Raw genomic sequence first — 21,284 nt, forward strand, 5'->3', positions numbered from 1 at the left:
AACAAAGTTATTGAGCGTGCGAGCAGTGGTGGAAAAAGTAATCAAATTCTTTACTTAAGTAAAAAGTACCAATACTGCAATATAAAAATACTCTGTTACAAGTAAAAGTCCAGAATTCAAAATTGACTTGAGTAAAAGTACAACAGTATTGGCATCAGAATGTACTTAAAGTATCAAAAGTAAAAGTACTAAATATTTGAAAATAGCAGATCTACAAGCTCACAACACGTCGCAGCGTTGTGAGCTTGTAGATCTGCTATTTTCAAATAGACTATGTATAAAATAAGGCTAAAGTGGTTCAGGTATGTTTTATAATATAATAATGTATATCTTAAAAGTAACTAGTAACTAAAGTTTTCAAATAATTGTAGTGGAGTAAAAGTACAATATTTGCCTCTGAGATGTAGTGGAGTAGAAGTAAAAGTATTGTAAATTGGAAATTGACATGCATTAGAGGCTACAGACCCCCATTTAATGGCATTTCTATCACTTGGACCGCAATTTATATTGTAAAATCTATGTCAATTTAACACTCTCAGAGTTACAGACCCATAAGGGTCCATTTGGTGCCTAAGCTATCATTTAGCTGGGGACCCCCTGGAACTCCCTCAATGACCCCTGGGGGTCCCCGGACCCCACTTTGAGAACCAATGCGTTAGAGCAGTGGTTCCCAAACCTTTTAGCTCGAGACCCCAAATAAATCTTATGTCTCCCCGTGACCCAAACTAGTGAAAATAGCCGATCTACAAGCTCACAAGATGCGACATGTTGCGAGCTTGTAGATCTGCTATTTTCACAAATTCTTAAAAGTACTTTTCCCCCTCTAATTAATGGATTTTTAAATGTATTTGTATGCTTTCGAAAACAAGTTTTTTTGTTGGGAATGTTTTGATAATCTTTTGAAATAATAAAAAAAATGAGGAAGTTAGGAAACACAAAATAAACATATTTACTCGCGTGACCCATGGTGAATGGTCATGGTGAAGAAAAGTCCTCCTAGAGTTGTCATCTCCAGTTTGGTGTGCATTAGGCCAGTGGTGCTCAAACTTTTTTGAATTTCAATGACCCCTCATAACTCTGAGAGTGTACAAATGGAACCAAATGGACCCGTACGGGTCCATTTGGTTCCATTTGCACACTCTCAAAAGTTCCAGACCTGTACGTGTCCATTTGGAACCACCTCAAGGAACACTGCATTAGGGTCCATTTGCTTCCATTTGTACAAAAAAAGGTCAATCTATCAGTGTGGTTCTCACAACGCTTGTATACTCGGCTACTTTTGAAAATGTTTCACAATGACCCGACCACAACAAACATTTATTTCTTAAAACATCAAAGAGTCACGGCACACTCATGGCTGCTGATGCCAAACCAGTTTATTAAGGACAAGAGAACAACAAAAACATGTGTTGTTTATATCCCACATGGTTTTTGGATAATGGATATGTTTTGTGTTTTGTGCAACCTTAAAAAAAAAAAGTCATCGTTTTGTACTATTCTCTATTTCCCCACATAGCCCCCAAACCAGCGTACACGCAATGTCTGACGCCGTACACCCAGACCCAGCAGACGCGCCAGGTGACTGCCTTCAAACCGGCCACGCCCAGCCACGCCACCTCCACCTTCTCCATCTACCCGGTGTTGTCCACCGTGCAGCCCGTACCCTCTGCTGGAGCGTCCGTAGTGCCGTCGTACTCCCAGAGTTGACCTACAGCACCAACGCTGTCACATATTCTGGTAAGGAAATGCCCGGCCCGTCACCCACACATACAAGTTACCCACACGCTAAACCCAAACGTAGTCGAGCAATATAGTAGAATGTGAGCTGCAGAAACACATTTAATTGATCTGGGTGCCATCGTTATAATAACCCATTAAAACCGGGAAAGCATCTGTCATTTTAGATTTTAGCTGTATAGCAAAACACGTTTTAAGAACACTTAAAAGATCTCTCAATAAATGTTCAAAAATAGCAGATGTACAATCTCACAGTCATCACTTCGTGCCGCGCTGCGAGCTTGTACATCTGCTATTTTTGAATCATTTGAATAGATGCAACGTGTTCATTACTTTGCAACGTTCCCCATACATAGGCTGTCGCTCGTATTCGCTTGCGCAAAATTCACTTCAGTCGAAACATAATTATTCAACGTACGCGAGTTGTGTCGCATCGGGCGTAGATGCAGAATCTTGTCACTCAAAACACAGTTTAGCAAGACTGCACATTTTAGAATGGAGGAGGAAGCCAAAAGTTCCCATTGTTAAACACTGACGCATTTGATTTCTTTCTGAGATGCTGTGGATTGTAGACTTAGAATACGCTCTATGCACAGCAGCCATATTATCACTTCTTTCATAGGTGTTAGTTACCAATGATACTAATGAAGGCTCTGTTCCATTTAGTGTAGCACAGTGGTTTCCCACGACCCCCATAACTCTGAGAGTGTACACATTTACATACATTTGTACACTCTCAGAGTTACACACCTGCAAGGGGCCATTTGGAAGCCCATGAGGGTCCCTGGACCCCAACTGTAAACCCACAGAGTGTTTCTTGTGAGCCAACATGCACAATATCAGCACCCTGACTCTGTTTGACCAGAATGGAACAGAGCCTTCATTATTTAGTATCATTGGTAACACCTGTGAATGTCTTCCTACTATGGCTGCTGTGAATAGAGCCTATTGGTATCTTTAGAAAATATATTTTATTGAAATGCATTTCTTCATCACTGCCCCTATTCCTGCTCCATAGGTACGTCTTACTCGGGCTACGAGGCTGCCGTGTACTCTGCTGCCTCCACATATTACCAGCAGCAACAGCAGCAGCAACAGAAGCAGGCGGTGGCCGCGGTAGCCGCTACAGCAGCGTGGACGGGCAGCACCTTCACCAAGAAGCCGCCCTTCCAGAGCAAGCAGCTCAGGCCTAAGCAGCCGCCCAAACCCCCTCAGATCCACTACTGTGACGTGTGTAAGATCAGCTGTGCAGGCCCGCAGGTGAGCACACTCACACTTGTCTCTGTAGTCCTTGGTCTTTGAAGCCTAAAGACTGGTGGGGATCACTTTGAACCTCGCCTCCCTATTTTGGGCATGTTGTTATAGACCAAAAACAAACCTGATCTACAAGCTTGTTTGAGTACCTTGAAAAGCTGTATATCAATTCTACATTTACACTGATCAAATTAGTTTAACAAACTTTGCAGGTTTGTCCGACTTAATACGTGATTAGATTTTATGCTGAAACGCCATGCTTGGCTTGCATTATACGTCCTACATTTGAAGCAAATGGTGTCTCAAATGAAGGAATAGTAACCCCCCTTCCTCTCCAACCAGACATACAAGGAGCACCTGGAGGGCCAGAAGCACAAGAAGAAGGAAGCGGCTCTCAAGGTGTCTCAGAGCAGCAGTAGCAGCAGCAGCAGTGGAGGAACCAGCAGCTCTGCCCGCGGCGTCCAGAACCAGCTCCGCTGTGAGCTGTGTGACGTCTCCTGCACCGGAGCCGACGCTTACGCCGCTCATATCCGTGGGGCCAAGCATCAGAAGGTAATGTATTTATTTTATGCTACCATGTATTACCATCATGTGTCACTTGCTCGCATAGATCAGTTCTTTTTGACCCCCGGTTCAAATATTATTTTGGCGGCCCCCCCAGTAAAAATATGATTATTTTGGGGGGGTCGCAGCCTGAAAAGGTTGAGAACCAGTGTATTAGGATATAATGTACTCACACACACTTTCTTTTACACATAGCTTAAAATTTGCCACATTTTGTTTAATGTTCAGATAATTTGAATGTAGCTATAAGTATAACCCTTGGAGATAAACCCTAACCCTAACCCACAATACAAGGTCTACTAAACTACCTAACCTAACCTTACCTAAACCCTAACCCTAACCCACAATACAAGGTCTACTAAACTACCTAACATTACCTAAACCCTAACCCACAATACAAGGTCTACTAAACTACCTAACCTAACCTAAACCCTAACCCTAACCCACAATACAAGGTCTACTAAACTACCTAACCTAACCTTACCTAAACCCTAACCCTAACCCACAATACAAGGTCTACTAAACTACCTAACCTAACCTAAACCCTAACCCTGACCCACAATACAAGGTCTACTAAACTACGTAACCTTACCTTACCTAAACCCTAACCCTAACCCACAATACAAGGTCTACTAAACTACCTAACATTACCTAAACCCTAACCCACAATACAAGGTCTACTAAACTACCTAACCTAACCTAAACCCTAACCCTAACCCACAATACAAGGTCTACTAAACTACCTAACCTAACGTTACCTAAACCCTAACCCTAACCCACAATACAAGGTCTACTAAACTACCTAACCTAACCTAAACCCTAACCCTGACCCACAATACAAGGTCTACTAAACTACCTAACCTTACCTTACCTAAACCCTAACCCTAACCCACAATACAAGGTCTACTAAACTACCTAACCTAACCTTACCTAAACGCTAACCCACAATACAAGGTCTACTAAACTACCTAACCTTACCTTTACCTAAACCCTAACCCACAATACAAGGTCTACTAAACTACCTAACCTAACCTTACCTAAACCCTAACCCACAATACAAGGTCTACTAAACTACCTAACCTTACCTTACCTAAACCCTAACCCACAATACAAGGTCTACTAAACTACCTAACCTTACCTTACCTAAACCCTAACCCACAATACAAGGTCTACTAAACTACCTAACCTTACCTTACCTAAACCCTAACCCACAATACAAGGTCTACTAAACTACCTAACCTTACCTTACCTAAACCCTAACCCACAATACAAGGTCTACTAAACTACCTAACCTTACCTTACCTAAACCCTAACCCACAATACAAGGTCTACTAAACTACCTAACCTTACCTTACCTAAACCCTAACCCACAATACAAGTTCTACTAAACTACCTAACCTTACTTTACCTAAACCCTAACCCACAATACAAGGTCTACTAAACTACCTAACCTTACCTTACCTAAACCCTAACCCACAATACAAGCTCTACTAAACTACCTAACCTAACCTTACCTAAACCCTAACCCACAATACAAGGTCTACTAAACTACCTAACCTTACCTTACCTAAACCCTAACCCACAATACAAGGTCTACTTAACTACCCAACCTAACCTTACCTAAACCCTAACCCTAACCCACAATACAAGGTCTACTAAACTACCTTACCTAAACCCTAACCCTAACCCACAATACAAGGTCTACTAAACTACCTAACCTAACCTAAACCCTAACCCTAACCCACAATACAATGTCTACTAAACTACCTAACCTAACCTTACCTAAACCCTAACCCACAATACAAGGTCTACTAAACTACCTAACCTACCTAAACCCTAACCCACAATACAAGGTCTACTAAACTACCTTACCTTACCTAAACCCTAACCCACAATACAAGGTCTACTAAACTACCTAACCTTACCTTACCTAAACCCTAACCCACAATACAAGGTCTACTAAACTACCTAACCTTACCTAAACCCTAACCCACAATACAAGGTCTACTAAACTACCTAACCTAACCTTACCTAAACCCTAACCCTAACCCACAATACAAGGTCTACTAAACTACCTAACCTAACCTTACCTAAACCCTAACCCATAATACAAGGTCTACTAAACTACCTAACCTTACCTTACCTAAACCCTAACCCACAATACAAGCTCTACTAAACTACCTAACCTAACCTTACCTAAACCCTAACCCTAACCCACAATACAAGGTCTACTAAACTACCTAACCTTACCTTACCTAAACCCTAACCCACAATACAAGGTCTACTAAACTACCTAACCTTACCTTACCTAAACCCTAACCCACAATACAAGCTCTACTAAACTACCTAACCTTACCTTACCTAAACCCTAACCCACAATACAAGGTCTACTAAACTACCTAACCTAACCTTACCTAAACCCTAACCCATAATACAAGGTCTACTAAACTACCTAACCTTACCTTACCTAAACCCTAACCCTAACCCACAATACAAGGTCTACTAAACTACCTAACCTAACCTTACCTAAACCCTAACCCTAACCCACAATACAAGGTCTACTAAACTACCTAACCTTACCTAAACCCTAACCCACAATACAAGGTCTACTAAACTACCTAACCTTACCTTACCTAAACCCTAACCCACAATACAAGGTCTACTCAACTACCTAACCTAACCTTACCTAAACCCTAACCCACAATACAAGGTCTACTAAACTACCTAACCTAACCTTACCTAAACCCTAACCCACAATACAAGGTCTACTAAACTACCTAACCTAACCTTACCTAAACCCTAACCCACAATACAAGGTCTGCTAAACTACCTAACCTTACCTTACCTAAACCCTAACCCACAATACAAAGTCTACTAAACTACCTAACCTAACCTTACCTAAACCCTAACCCACAATACAAGGTCTACTAAACTACCTAACCTTACCTTACCTAAACCCTAACCCACAATACAAGGTCTACTAAACTACCTAACCTTACCTTACCTAAACCCTAACCCACAATACAAGGTCTACTAAACTACCTAACCTTACCTTACCTAAACCCTAACCCACAATACAATGTCTACTAAACTACCTAACCTTACCTTACCTAAACCCTAACCCACAATACAAGGTCTACTAAACTACCTAACCTTACCTTACCTAAACCCTAACCCACAATACAAGGTCTACTAAACTACCTAACCTAACCTTACCTAAACCCTAACCCACAATACAAGGTCTACTAAACTACCTAACCTTACCTTACCTAAACCCTAACCCACAATACAAGGTCTACTAAACTACCTAACCTTACCTTACCTAAACCCTAACCCACAATACAAGGTCTACTAAACTACCTAACCTAACCTTACCTAAACCCTAACCCACAATACAAGGTCTACTAAACTACCTAACCTTACCTTACCTAAACCCTAACCCACAATACAAGGTCTACTAAACTACCTAACCTTACCTTACCTAAACCCTAACCCACAATACAAGGTCTACTAAACTACCTAACCTAACCTTACCTAAACCCTAACCCACAATACAAGGTCTACTAAACTACCTAACCTTACCTTACCTAAACCCTAACCCACAATACAAGGTCTACTAAACTACCTAACCTTACCGGTTATTAGGGTTAGGGTTAGGGTTATATTACCTTGCATTTCTTCATCACTGCCCCTATTCCTGCTCCATAGGTACGTCTTACTCGGGCTACGAGGCTGCCGTGTACTCTGCTGCCTCCACATATTACCAGCAGCAACAGCAGCAGCAACAGAAGCAGGCGGTGGCCGCGGTAGCCGCTACAGCAGCGTGGACGGGCAGCACCTTCACCAAGAAGCCGCCCTTCCAGAGCAAGCAGCTCAGGCCTAAGCAGCCGCCCAAACCCCCTCAGATCCACTACTGTGACGTGTGTAAGATCAGCTGTGCAGGCCCGCAGGTGAGCACACTCACACTTGTCTCTGTAGTCCTTGGTCTTTGAAGCCTAAAGACTGGTGGGGATCACTTTGAACCTCGCCTCCCTATTTTGGGCATGTTGTTATAGACCAAAAACAAACCTGATCTACAAGCTTGTTTGAGTACCTTGAAAAGCTGTATATCAATTCTACATTTACACTGATCAAATTAGTTTAACAAACTTTGCAGGTTTGTCCGACTTAATACGTGATTAGATTTTATGCTGAAACGCCATGCTTGGCTTGCATTATACGTCCTACATTTGAAGCAAATGGTGTCTCAAATGAAGGAATAGTAACCCCCCTTCCTCTCCAACCAGACATACAAGGAGCACCTGGAGGGCCAGAAGCACAAGAAGAAGGAAGCGGCTCTCAAGGTGTCTCAGAGCAGCAGTAGCAGCAGCAGCAGTAGAAGAACCAGCAGCTCTGCCCGCGGCGTCCAGAACCAGCTCCGCTGTGAGCTGTGTGACGTCTCCTGCACCGGAGCCGACGCTTACGCCGCTCATATCCGTGGGGCCAAGCATCAGAAGGTAATGTATTTATTTTATGCTACCATGTATTACCATCATGTGTCACTTGCTCGCATAGATCAGTTCTTTTTGACCCCCGGTTCAAATATTATTTTGGCGGCCCCCCCAGTAAAAATATGATTATTTTGGGGGGGTCGCAGCCTGAAAAGGTTGAGAACCAGTGTATTAGGATATAATGTACTCACACACACTTTCTTTTACACATAGCTTAAAATTTGCCACATTTTGTTTAATGTTCAGATAATTTGAATGTAGCTATAAGTATAACCCTTGGAGATAAACCCTAACCCTAACCCACAATACAAGGTCTACTAAACTACCTAACCTAACCTTACCTAAACCCTAACCCTAACCCACAATACAAGGTCTACTAAACTACCTAACATTACCTAAACCCTAACCCACAATACAAGGTCTACTAAACTACCTAACCTAACCTAAACCCTAACCCTAACCCACAATACAAGGTCTACTAAACTACCTAACCTAACCTTACCTAAACCCTAACCCTAACCCACAATACAAGGTCTACTAAACTACCTAACCTAACCTAAACCCTAACCCTGACCCACAATACAAGGTCTACTAAACTACGTAACCTTACCTTACCTAAACCCTAACCCTAACCCACAATACAAGGTCTACTAAACTACCTAACATTACCTAAACCCTAACCCACAATACAAGGTCTACTAAACTACCTAACCTAACCTAAACCCTAACCCTAACCCACAATACAAGGTCTACTAAACTACCTAACCTAACCTTACCTAAACCCTAACCCTAACCCACAATACAAGGTCTACTAAACTACCTAACCTAACCTAAACCCTAACCCTGACCCACAATACAAGGTCTACTAAACTACCTAACCTAACCTAAACCCTAACCCTAACCCACAATACAAGGTCTACTAAACTACCTAACCTAACCTTACCTAAACCCTAACCCACAATACAAGGTCTACTAAACTACCTAACCTAACCTTACCTAAACCCTAACCCACAATACAAGGTCTACTAAACTACCTAACCTTACCTTACCTAAACCCTAACCCACAATACAAGGTCTACTAAACTACCTAACCTTACCTTACCTAAACCCTAACCCACAATACAAGGTCTACTAAACTACCTAACCTTACCTTACCTAAACCCTAACCCACAATACAAGGTCTACTAAACTACCTAACCTTACCTTACCTAAACCCTAACCCACAATACAAGGTCTACTAAACTACCTAACCTTACCTTACCTAAACCCTAACCCACAATACAAGGTCTACTAAACTACCTAACCTTACCTTACCTAAACCCTAACCCACAATACAAGTTCTACTAAACTACCTAACCTTACTTTACCTAAACCCTAACCCACAATACAAGGTCTACTAAACTACCTAACCTAACCTTACCTAAACCCTAACCCACAATACAAGCTCTACTAAACTACCTAACCTTACCTTACCTAAACCCTAACCCACAATACAAGGTCTACTAAACTACCTAACCTTACCTTACCTAAACCCTAACCCACAATACAAGCTCTACTAAACTACCTAACCTTACCTTACCTAAACCCTAACCCACAATACAAGCTCTACTAAACTACCTAACCTAACCTTACCTAAACCCTAACCCACAATACAAGGTCTACTAAACTACCTAACCTTACCTTACCTAAACCCTAACCCACAATACAAGGTCTACTTAACTACCCAACCTAACCTTACCTAAACCCTAACCCTAACCCACAATACAAGGTCTACTAAACTACCTTACCTAAACCCTAACCCTAACCCACAATACAAGGTCTACTAAACTACCTAACCTAACCTAAACCCTAACCCACAATACAAGGTCTACTAAACTACCTAACCTAACCTTACCTAAACCCTAACCCACAATACAAGGTCTACTAAACTACCTAACCTACCTAAACCCTAACCCACAATACAAGGTCTACTAAACTACCTACCTAAACCCTAACCCACAATACAAGGTCTACTAAACTACCTAACCTAACCTTACCTAAACCCTAACCCACAATACAAGGTCTACTAAACTACCTAACCTAACCTTACCTAAACCCTAACCCACAATACAAGGTCTACTAAACTACCTACCTAAACCCTAACCCACAATACAAGGTCTACTAAACTACCTAACCTAACCTTACCTAAACCCTAACCCACAATACAAGGTCTACTAAACTACCTAACCTAACCTTACCTAAACCCTAACCCACAATACAAGGTCTACTAAACTACCTAACCTTACCTTACCTAAACCCTAACCCCAACCCACAATACAAGGTCTACTAAACTACCTAACCTAACCTTACCTAAACCCTAACCCATAATACAAGGTCTACTAAACTACCTAACCTTACCTTTACCTAAACCCTAACCCACAATACAAGGTCTACTAAACTACCTAACCTTACCTTACCTAAACCCTAACCCTAACCCACAATACAAGGTCTACTAAACTACCTAACCTAACCTTACCTAAACCCTAACCCACAATACAAGGTCTACTAAACTACCTAACCTTACCTTACCTAAACCCTAACCCACAATACAAGGTCTACTAAACTACCTAACCTTACCTTACCTAAACCCTAACCCACAATACAAGGTCTACTAAACTACCTAACCTTACCTTACCTAAACCCTAACCCACAATACAAGCTCTACTAAACTACCTAACCTTACCTTACCTAAACCCTAACCCACAATACAAGGTCTACTAAACTACCTAACCTTACCTTACCTAAACCCTAACCCTAACCCACAATACAAGGTCTACTAAACTACCTAACCTAACCTTACCTAAACCCTAACCCACAATACAAGGTCTACTAAACTACCTAACCTAACCTTACCTAAACCCTAACCCACAATACAAGGTCTACTAAACCACCTAACCTTACCTTACCTAAACCCTAACCCACAATACAAGGTCTACTAAACTACCTAACCTTACCTTACCTAAACCCTAACCCACAATACAAGGTCTACTAAACTACCTAACCTTACCTTACCTAAACCCTAACCCACAATACAAGGTCTACTAAACTACCTAACCTAACCTTACCTAAACTCTAACCCACAATACAAGGTCTACTAAACTACCTAACCTTACCTTACCTAAACCCTAACCCACAATACAAGGTCTACTAAACTACCTAACCTAACCTTACCTAAACCCTAACCCACAATACAAGGTCTACTAAACGACCTAACCTTACCTTACCTAAACCTTAACCCACAATACAAGGTCTACTAAACTACCTAACCTTACCTTACCTAAACCCTAACCCACAATACAAGGTCTACTAAACTACCTAACCTAACCTTACCTAAACCCTAACCCACAATACAAGGTCTGCTAAACTACCTAACCTTACCTTACCTAAACCCTAACCCACAATACAAAGTCTACTAAACTACCTAACCTAACCTAACCTTACCTAAACCCTAACCCACAATACAAGGTCTACTAAACTACCTAACCTTACCTTACCTAAACCCTAACCCACAATACAAGGTCTACTAAACTACCTAACCTTACCTTACCTAAACCCTAACCCACAATACAAGGTCTACTAAACTACCTAACCTTACCTTACCTAAACCCTAACCCACAATACAATGTCTACTAAACTACCTAACCTTACCTTACCTAAACCCTAACCCACAATACAAGGTCTACTAAACTACCTAACCTTACCTTACCTAAACCCTAACCCACAATACAAGGTCTACTAAACTACCTAACCTAACCTTACCTAAACCCTAACCCACAATACAAGGTCTACTAAACTACCTAACCTTACCTTACCTAAACCCTAACCCACAATACAAGGTCTACTAAACTACCTAACCTAACCTTACCTAAACCCTAACCCACAATACAAGGTCTACTAAACCACCTAACCTTACCTTACCTAAACCCTAACCCACAATACAAGGTCTACTAAACTACCTAACCTTACCTTACCTAAACCCTAACCCACAATACAAGGTCTACTAAACTACCTAACCTTACCTTACCTAAACCCTAACCCACAATACAAGGTCTACTAAACTACCTAACCTAACCTTACCTAAACCCTAACCCACAATACAAGGTCTACTAAACTACCTAACCTTACCTTACCTAAACCCTAACCCACAATACAAGGTCTACTAAACTACCTAACCTTACCTTACCTAAACCCTAACCCACAATACAAGGTCTACTAAACTACCTAACCTAACCTTACCTAAACCCTAACCCACAATACAAGGTCTACTAAACGACCTAACCTTACCTTACCTAAACCCTAACCCACAATACAAGGTCTGCTAAACTACCTAACCTTACCTTACCTAAACCCTAACCCACAATACAAAGTCTACTAAACTACCTAACCTAACCTAACCTTACCTAAACCCTAACCCACAATACAAGGTCTACTAAACTACCTAACCTTACCTTACCTAAACCCTAACCCACAATACAAGGTCTACTAAACTACCTAACCTTACCTTACCTAAACCCTAACCCACAATACAAGGTCTACTAAACTACCTAACCTTACCTTACCTAAACCCTAACCCACAATACAATGTCTACTAAACTACCTAACCTTACCTTACCTAAACCCTAACCCACAATACAAGGTCTACTAAACTACCTAACCTAACCTTACCTAAACCCTAACCCACTATACAAGGTCTACTAAACTACCTAACCTTACCTTACCTAAACCCTAACCCACAATACAAGGTCTACTAAACTACCTAACCTTACCTTACCTAAACCCTAACCCACAATACAAGGTCTACTAAACTACCTAACCTAACCTTACCTAAACCCTAACCCACAATACAAGGTCTACTAAACTACCTAACCTTACCTTACCTAAACCCTAACCCACAATACAAGGTCTACTAAACTACCTTACCTTACCTAAACCCTAACCCACAATACAAGGTCTACTAAACTACCTAACCTTACCTTACCTAAACCCTAACCCACAATACAATGTCTACTAAACTACCTAACCTTACCTTACCTAAACCCTAACCCACAATACAAGGTCTACTAAACTACCTAACCTTACCTTACCTAAACCCTAACCCACAATACAAGGTCTACTAAACTACCTAACCTAACCTTACCTAAACCCTAACCCGCAATACAAGGTCTACTAAACTACCTAACCTTACCTTACCTAAACCCTAACCCACAATACAAGGTCTACTAAACTACCTAACCTTACCTTACCTAAACCCTAACCCACAATACAAGGTCTACTAAACTACCTAACCTTACCTTACCTAAACCCTAACCCACAATACAAGGTCTACTAAACTACCTAACCTTACCTTACCTAAACCCTAACCCACAATACAAGGTCTACTAAACTACCTAACCTAACCTTACCTAAACCCTAACCCACAATACAAGGTCTACTAAACTACCTAACCTTACCTTACCTAAACCCTAACCCACAATACAAGGTCTACTAAACTACCTAACCTAACCTTACCTAAACCCTAACCCACAATACAAGGTCTACTAAACTACCTAACCTTACCTTACCTAAACCCTAACCCACAATACAAGGTCTACTAAACTACCTAACCTAACCTTACCTAAACCCTAACCCACAATACAAGGTCTACTAAACTACCTAACCTAATCTTACCTAAACCCTAACCCACAATACAAGGTCTACTAAACTACCTAACCTTACCTTACCTAAACCCTAACCCACAATACAAGGTCTACTAAACTACCTAACCTTACCTAAACCCTAGCCCACAATACAAGGTCTACTAAACTACCTAACCTTACCTTACCTAAACCCTAACCCACAATACAAGGTCTACTAAACTACCTAACCTAACCTTACCTAAACCCTAACCCACAATACAATGTCTACTAAACTACCTAACCTTACCTTACCTAAACCCTAACCCACAATACAAGGTCTACTAAACTACCTAACCTTACCTTACCTAAACCCTAACCCACAATACAAGGTCTACTAAACTACCTAACCTAACCTTACCTAAACCCTAACCCACAATACAAGGTCTACTAAACTACCTAACCTTACCTAAACCCTAACCCACAATACAAGGTCTACTAAACGACCTAACCTTACCTAAACCTTAACCCACAATACAAGGTCTACTAAACTACCTAACCTAACCTTACCTAAACCCTAACCCACAATACAAGGTCTACTAAACTACCTAACCTAACCTTACCTAAACCCTAACCCACAATACAAGGTCTACTAAACTACCTAACCTTACCTAAACCCTAGCCCACAATACAAGGTCTACTAAACTACCTAACCTTACCTTACCTAAACCCTAACCCACAATACAAGGTCTACTAAACTACCTAACCTAACCTTACCTAAACCCTAACCCACAATACAAGGTCTACTAAACTACCTAACCTTACCTTACCTAAACCCTAACCCACAATACAAGGTCTACTAAACTACCTAACCTTACCTTACCTAAACCCTAACCCACAATACAAGGTCTACTAAACTACCTAACCTTACCTAAACCCTAACCCACAATACAAGGTCTACTAAACTACCTAACCTTACCTAAACCCTAACCCACAATACAAGGTCTACTAAACTACCTAACCTGACCTTACCTAAACCCTAACCCACAATACAAGGTCTACTAAACTACCTAACCTTACCTTACCTAAACCCTAACCCACAATACAAGGTCTATTAAACTACCTAACCTAACCTTACCTAAACCCTAACCCACAATACAAGCTCTACTAAACTGCCTAACCTAACCTTACCTAAACCCTAACCCACAATACAAGGTCTACTAAGCTACCTAACCTAACCTTACCTAAACCCTAACCCACAATACAAGGTCTACTAAACTACCTAACCTTACCTTACCTTACCTAAACCCTAACCCACAATACAAGGTCTACTAAACTACCTAACCTAACCTTACCTAAACCCTAACCCACAATACAAGGTCTACTAAAATACCTAACCTAACCTTACCTAAACCCTAACCCACAATACAAGGTCTACTAAACTACCTAACCTTACCTTACCTAAACCCTAACCCACAATACAAGGTCTACTAAACTACCTAACCTAACCTTACCTAAACCCTAACCCACAATACAAGGTCTACTAAACTACCTAACCTTACCTTACCTAAACCCTAACCCACAATACAAGGTCTACTAAACTACCTAACCTTACCTTACCTAAACCCTAACCCACAATACAAGCTCTACTAAGCTACCTAACCTAACCTTACCTAAACCCTAACCCACAATACAAGGTCTACTAAACTACCTAACCTTACCTTACCTAAACCCTAACCCACAATACAAGGTCTACTAAACTACCTAAGCTTACCTTACCTAAACCCTAACCCACAATACAAGGTCTACTAAACTACCTAACCTTACCTTACCTAAACCCTAACCCACAATACAAGGTCTACTAAACTACCTAACCTTACCTTACCTAAACCCTAACCCACAATACAAGGTCTACTAAACTACCTAACCCACAATACATGGTCTACTAAACTATCTAACCTAACCTTACCTAAACCCTAACCCACAATACAAGGTCTACTAAACTACCTAACCTTACCTTACCTAAACCCTAACCCACAATACAAGGTCTACTAAGCTACCTAACCTAACCTTACCTAAACCCTAACCCACAATACAAGGTCTACTAAACTACCTAACCTTACCTTACCTTACCTAAACCCTAACCCACAATACAAGGTCTACTAAACTACCTAACCTAACCTTACCTAAACCCTAACCCACAATACAAGGTCTACTAAAATACCTAACCTAACCTTACCTAAACCCTAACCCACAATACAAGGTCTACTAAACTACCTAACCTTACCTTACCTAAACCCTAACCCACAATACAAGGTCTACTAAACTACCTAACCTAACCTTACCTAAACCCTAACCCACAATACAAGGTCTACTAAACTACCTAACCTTACCTTACCTAAACCCTAACCCACAATACAAGGTCTACTAAACTACCTAACCTTACCTTACCTAAACCCTAACCCACAATACAAGGTCTACTAAACTACCTAACCTTACCTAAACCCTAACCCACAATACAAGCTCTACTAAGCTACCTAACCTAACCTTACCTAAACCCTAACCCACAATACAAGGTCTACTAAACTACCTAACCTTACCTTACCTAAACCCTAACCCACAATACAAGGTCTACTAAACTACCTAAGCTTACCTTACCTAAACCCTAACCCACAATACAAGCTCTACTAAGCTACCTAACCTAACCTTACCTAAACCCTAACCCACAATACAAGGTCTACTAACCTACCTAACCTAACCTTACCTAAACCCTAACCCACAATACAAGGTCTACTAAACTACCTAACCTTACCTTACCTAAACCCTAACCCACAATACAAGGTCTACTAAACTACCTAACCTTACCTTACCTAAACCCTAACCCACAATACAAGGTCTACTAAACTACCTAACCTTACCTTACCTAAACCCTAACCCACAATACAAGGTCTACTAAACTACCTAACCTTACCTAAACCCTAACCCACAATACAAGGTCTACTAAACTACCTAACCTTACCTTACCTAAACCCTAACCCACAATACAAGGTCTACTAAGCTACCTAACCTAACCTTACCTAAACCCTAACCCACAATACAAGGTCTACTAAACTACCTAACCTTACCTTACCTAAACCCTAACCCACAATACAAGGTCTACTAAACTACCTAAGCTTACCTTACCTAAACCCTAACCCACAATACAAGGTCTACTAAACTACCTAACCTTACCTTACCTAAACCCTAACCCACAATACAAGGTCTACTAAACTACCTAACCTTACCTTACCTAAACCCTAACCCACAATACAAGGTCTACTAAACTACCTAACCTTACCTTACCTAAACCCTAACCCACAATACAAGGTCTACTAAACTACCTAACCTTACCTTACCTAAACCCTAACCCACAATACAAGGTCTACTAAACTACCTAACCTTACCTAAACCCTAACCCACAATACAAGGTCTACTAAACTACCTAACCTTACCTTACCTAAACCCTAACCCACAATACAAGGTCTACTAAGCTACCTAACCTAACCTTACCTAAACCCTAACCCACAATACAAGGTCTACTAAACTACCTAACCTTACCTTACCTAAACCCTAACCCACAATACAAGGTCTACTAAACTACCTAACCTTACCTTACCTAAACCCTAACCCACAATACAAGGTCTACTAAGCTACCTAACCTAACCTTACCTAAACCCTAACCCACAATACAAGGTCTACTAAACTACCTAACCTTACCTTACCTTACCTAAACCCTAACCCACAATACAAGGTCTACTAAACTACCTAACCTAACCTTACCTAAACCCTAACCCACAATACAAGGTCTACTAAACTACCTAACCTTACCTTACCTAAACCCTAACCCACAATACAAGGTCTACTAAACTACCTAAGCTTACCTTACCTAAACCCTAACCCACAATACAAGGTCTACTAAACTACCTAACCTTACCTTACCTAAACCCTAACCCACAATACAAGGTCTACTAAACTACCTAACCTTACCTTACCTAAACCCTAACCCACAATACAAGGTCTACTAAACTACCTAACCTTACCTTACCTAAACCCTAACCCACAATACAAGGTCTACTAAACTACCTAACCTTACCTTACCTAAACCCTAACCCACAATACAAGGTCTACTAAACTACCTAACCTTACCTAAACCCTAACCCACAATACAAGGTCTACTAAACTACCTAACCTTACCTTACCTAAACCCTAACCCACAATACAAGGTCTACTAAGCTACCTAACCTAACCTTACCTAAACCCTAACCCACAATACAAGGTCTACTAAACTACCTAACCTTACCTTACCTAAACCCTAACCCACAATACAAGGTCTACTAAACTACCTAAGCTTACCTTACCTAAACCCTAACCCACAATACAAGGTCTACTAAACTACCTAACCTTACCTTACCTAAACCTTAACCCACAATACAAGGTCTACTAAACTACCTAACCTTACCTTACCTAAACCCTAACCCACAATACAAGGTCTACTAAACTACCTAACCTTACCTTACCTAAACCCTAACCCACAATACAAGGTCTACTAAACTACCTAACCTTACCTTACCTAAACCCTAACCCACAATACAAGGTCTACTAAACTACCTAACCCACAATACAAGGTCTACTAAACTACCTAACCTAACCTTACCTAAACCCTAACCCACAATACAAGGTCTACTAAACTACCTAACCTTACCTTACCTAAACCCTAACCCACAATACAAGGTCTACTAAGCTACCTAACCTAACCTTACCTAAACCCTAACCCACAATACAAGGTCTACTAAACTACCTAACCTTACCTTACCTTACCTAAACCCTAACCCACAATACAAGGTCTACTAAACTACCTAACCTAACCTTACCTAAACCCTAACCCACAATACAAGGTCTACTAAAATACCTAACCTAACCTTACCTAAACCCTAACCCACAATACAAGGTCTACTAAACTACCTAACCTTACCTTACCTAAACCCTAACCCACAATACAAGGTCTACTAAACTACCTAACCTAACCTTACCTAAACCCTAACCCACAATACAAGGTCTACTAAACTACCTAACCTTACCTTACCTAAACCCTAACCCACAATACAAGGTCTACTAAACTACCTAACCTTACCTTACCTAAACCCTAACCCACAATACAAGGTCTACTAAACTACCTAACCTTACCTAAACCCTAACCCACAATACAAGCTCTACTAAGCTACCTAACCTAACCTTACCTAAACCCTAACCCACAATACAAGGTCTACTAAACTACCTAACCTTACCTTACCTAAACCCTAACCCACAATACAAGGTCTACTAAACTACCTAAGCTTACCTTACCTAAACCCTAACCCACAATACAAGCTCTACTAAGCTACCTAACCTAACCTTACCTAAACCCTAACCCACAATACAAGGTCTACTAACCTACCTAACCTAACCTTACCTAAACCCTAACCCACAATACAAGGTCTACTAAACTACCTAACCTTACCTTACCTAAACCCTAACCCACAATACAAGGTCTACTAAACTACCTAACCTTACCTTACCTAAACCCTAACCCACAATACAAGGTCTACTAAACTACCTAACCTTACCTTACCTAAACCCTAACCCACAATACAAGGTCTACTAAACTACCTAACCTTACCTAAACCCTAACCCACAATACAAGGTCTACTAAACTACCTAACCTTACCTTACCTAAACCCTAACCCACAATACAAGGTCTACTAAGCTACCTAACCTAACCTTACCTAAACCCTAACCCACAATACAAGGTCTACTAAACTACCTAACCTTACCTTACCTAAACCCTAACCCACAATACAAGGTCTACTAAACTACCTAAGCTTACCTTACCTAAACCCTAACCCACAATACAAGGTCTACTAAACTACCTAACCTTACCTTACCTAAACCCTAACCCACAATACAAGGTCTACTAAACTACCTAACCTTACCTTACCTAAACCCTAACCCACAATACAAGGTCTACTAAACTACCTAACCTTACCTTACCTAAACCCTAACCCACAATACAAGGTCTACTAAACTACCTAACCTTACCTTACCTAAACCCTAACCCACAATACAAGGTCTACTAAACTACCTAACCTTACCTAAACCCTAACCCACAATACAAGGTCTACTAAACTACCTAACCTTACCTTACCTAAACCCTAACCCACAATACAAGGTCTACTAAGCTACCTAACCTAACCTTACCTAAACCCTAACCCACAATACAAGGTCTACTAAACTACCTAACCTTACCTTACCTAAACCCTAACCCACAATACAAGGTCTACTAAACTACCTAACCTTACCTTACCTAAACCCTAACCCACAATACAAGGTCTACTAAGCTACCTAACCTAACCTTACCTAAACCCTAACCCACAATACAAGGTCTACTAAACTACCTAACCTTACCTTACCTTACCTAAACCCTAACCCACAATACAAGGTCTACTAAACTACCTAACCTAACCTTACCTAAACCCTAACCCACAATACAAGGTCTACTAAACTACCTAACCTTACCTTACCTAAACCCTAACCCACAATACAAGGTCTACTAAACTACCTAAGCTTACCTTACCTAAACCCTAACCCACAATACAAGGTCTACTAAACTACCTAACCTTACCTTACCTAAACCCTAACCCACAATACAAGGTCTACTAAACTACCTAACCTTACCTTACCTAAACCCTAACCCACAATACAAGGTCTACTAAACTACCTAACCTTACCTTACCTAAACCCTAACCCACAATACAAGGTCTACTAAACTACCTAACCTTACCTTACCTAAACCCTAACCCACAATACAAGGTCTACTAAACTACCTAACCTTACCTAAACCCTAACCCACAATACAAGGTCTACTAAACTACCTAACCTTACCTTACCTAAACCCTAACCCACAATACAAGGTCTACTAAGCTACCTAACCTAACCTTACCTAAACCCTAACCCACAATACAAGGTCTACTAAACTACCTAACCTTACCTTACCTAAACCCTAACCCACAATACAAGGTCTACTAAACTACCTAAGCTTACCTTACCTAAACCCTAACCCACAATACAAGGTCTACTAAACTACCTAACCTTACCTTACCTAAACCTTAACCCACAATACAAGGTCTACTAAACTACCTAACCTTACCTTACCTAAACCCTAACCCACAATACAAGGTCTACTAAACTACCTAACCTTACCTTACCTAAACCCTAACCCACAATACAAGGTCTACTAAACTACCTAACCTTACCTTACCTAAACCCTAACCCACAATACAAGGTCTACTAAACTACCTAACCTTACCTAAACCCTAACCCACAATACAAGGTCTACTAAACTACCTAACCTTACCTTACCTAAACCCTAACCCACAATACAAGGTCTACTAAGCTACCTAACCTAACCTTACCTAAACCCTAACCCACAATACAAGGTCTACTAAACTACCTAACCTTACCTTACCTAAACCCTAACCCACAATACAAGGTCTACTAAACTACCTAACCTTAC

At 40.8% G+C, this 21,284-nt stretch overlaps 1 pseudogene across 1 annotated transcript in view; it reads left to right on the plus strand.

Moving 5' to 3' along the window:
* LOC311038675 (zinc finger RNA-binding protein-like) overlaps positions 1 to 21,284 on the plus strand; it is a 57,151-nt pseudogene that overhangs the window by 7,189 nt on the left and 28,678 nt on the right. The window contains exons 3-5 of the transcript in view: positions 1,517 to 1,737; positions 2,756 to 2,844; positions 7,323 to 7,505. The product of the transcript in view is annotated as a zinc finger RNA-binding protein-like (transcript). The remainder of the gene's footprint in view (positions 1 to 1,516; positions 1,738 to 2,755; positions 2,845 to 7,322; positions 7,506 to 21,284) is intronic.

This window comes from Gymnoscopelus microlampas, assembly GCF_963454915.1.
Source record: "Gymnoscopelus microlampas genome assembly, chromosome: 22".
NCBI lineage: Eukaryota > Metazoa > Chordata > Actinopteri > Myctophiformes > Myctophidae > Gymnoscopelus > Gymnoscopelus microlampas.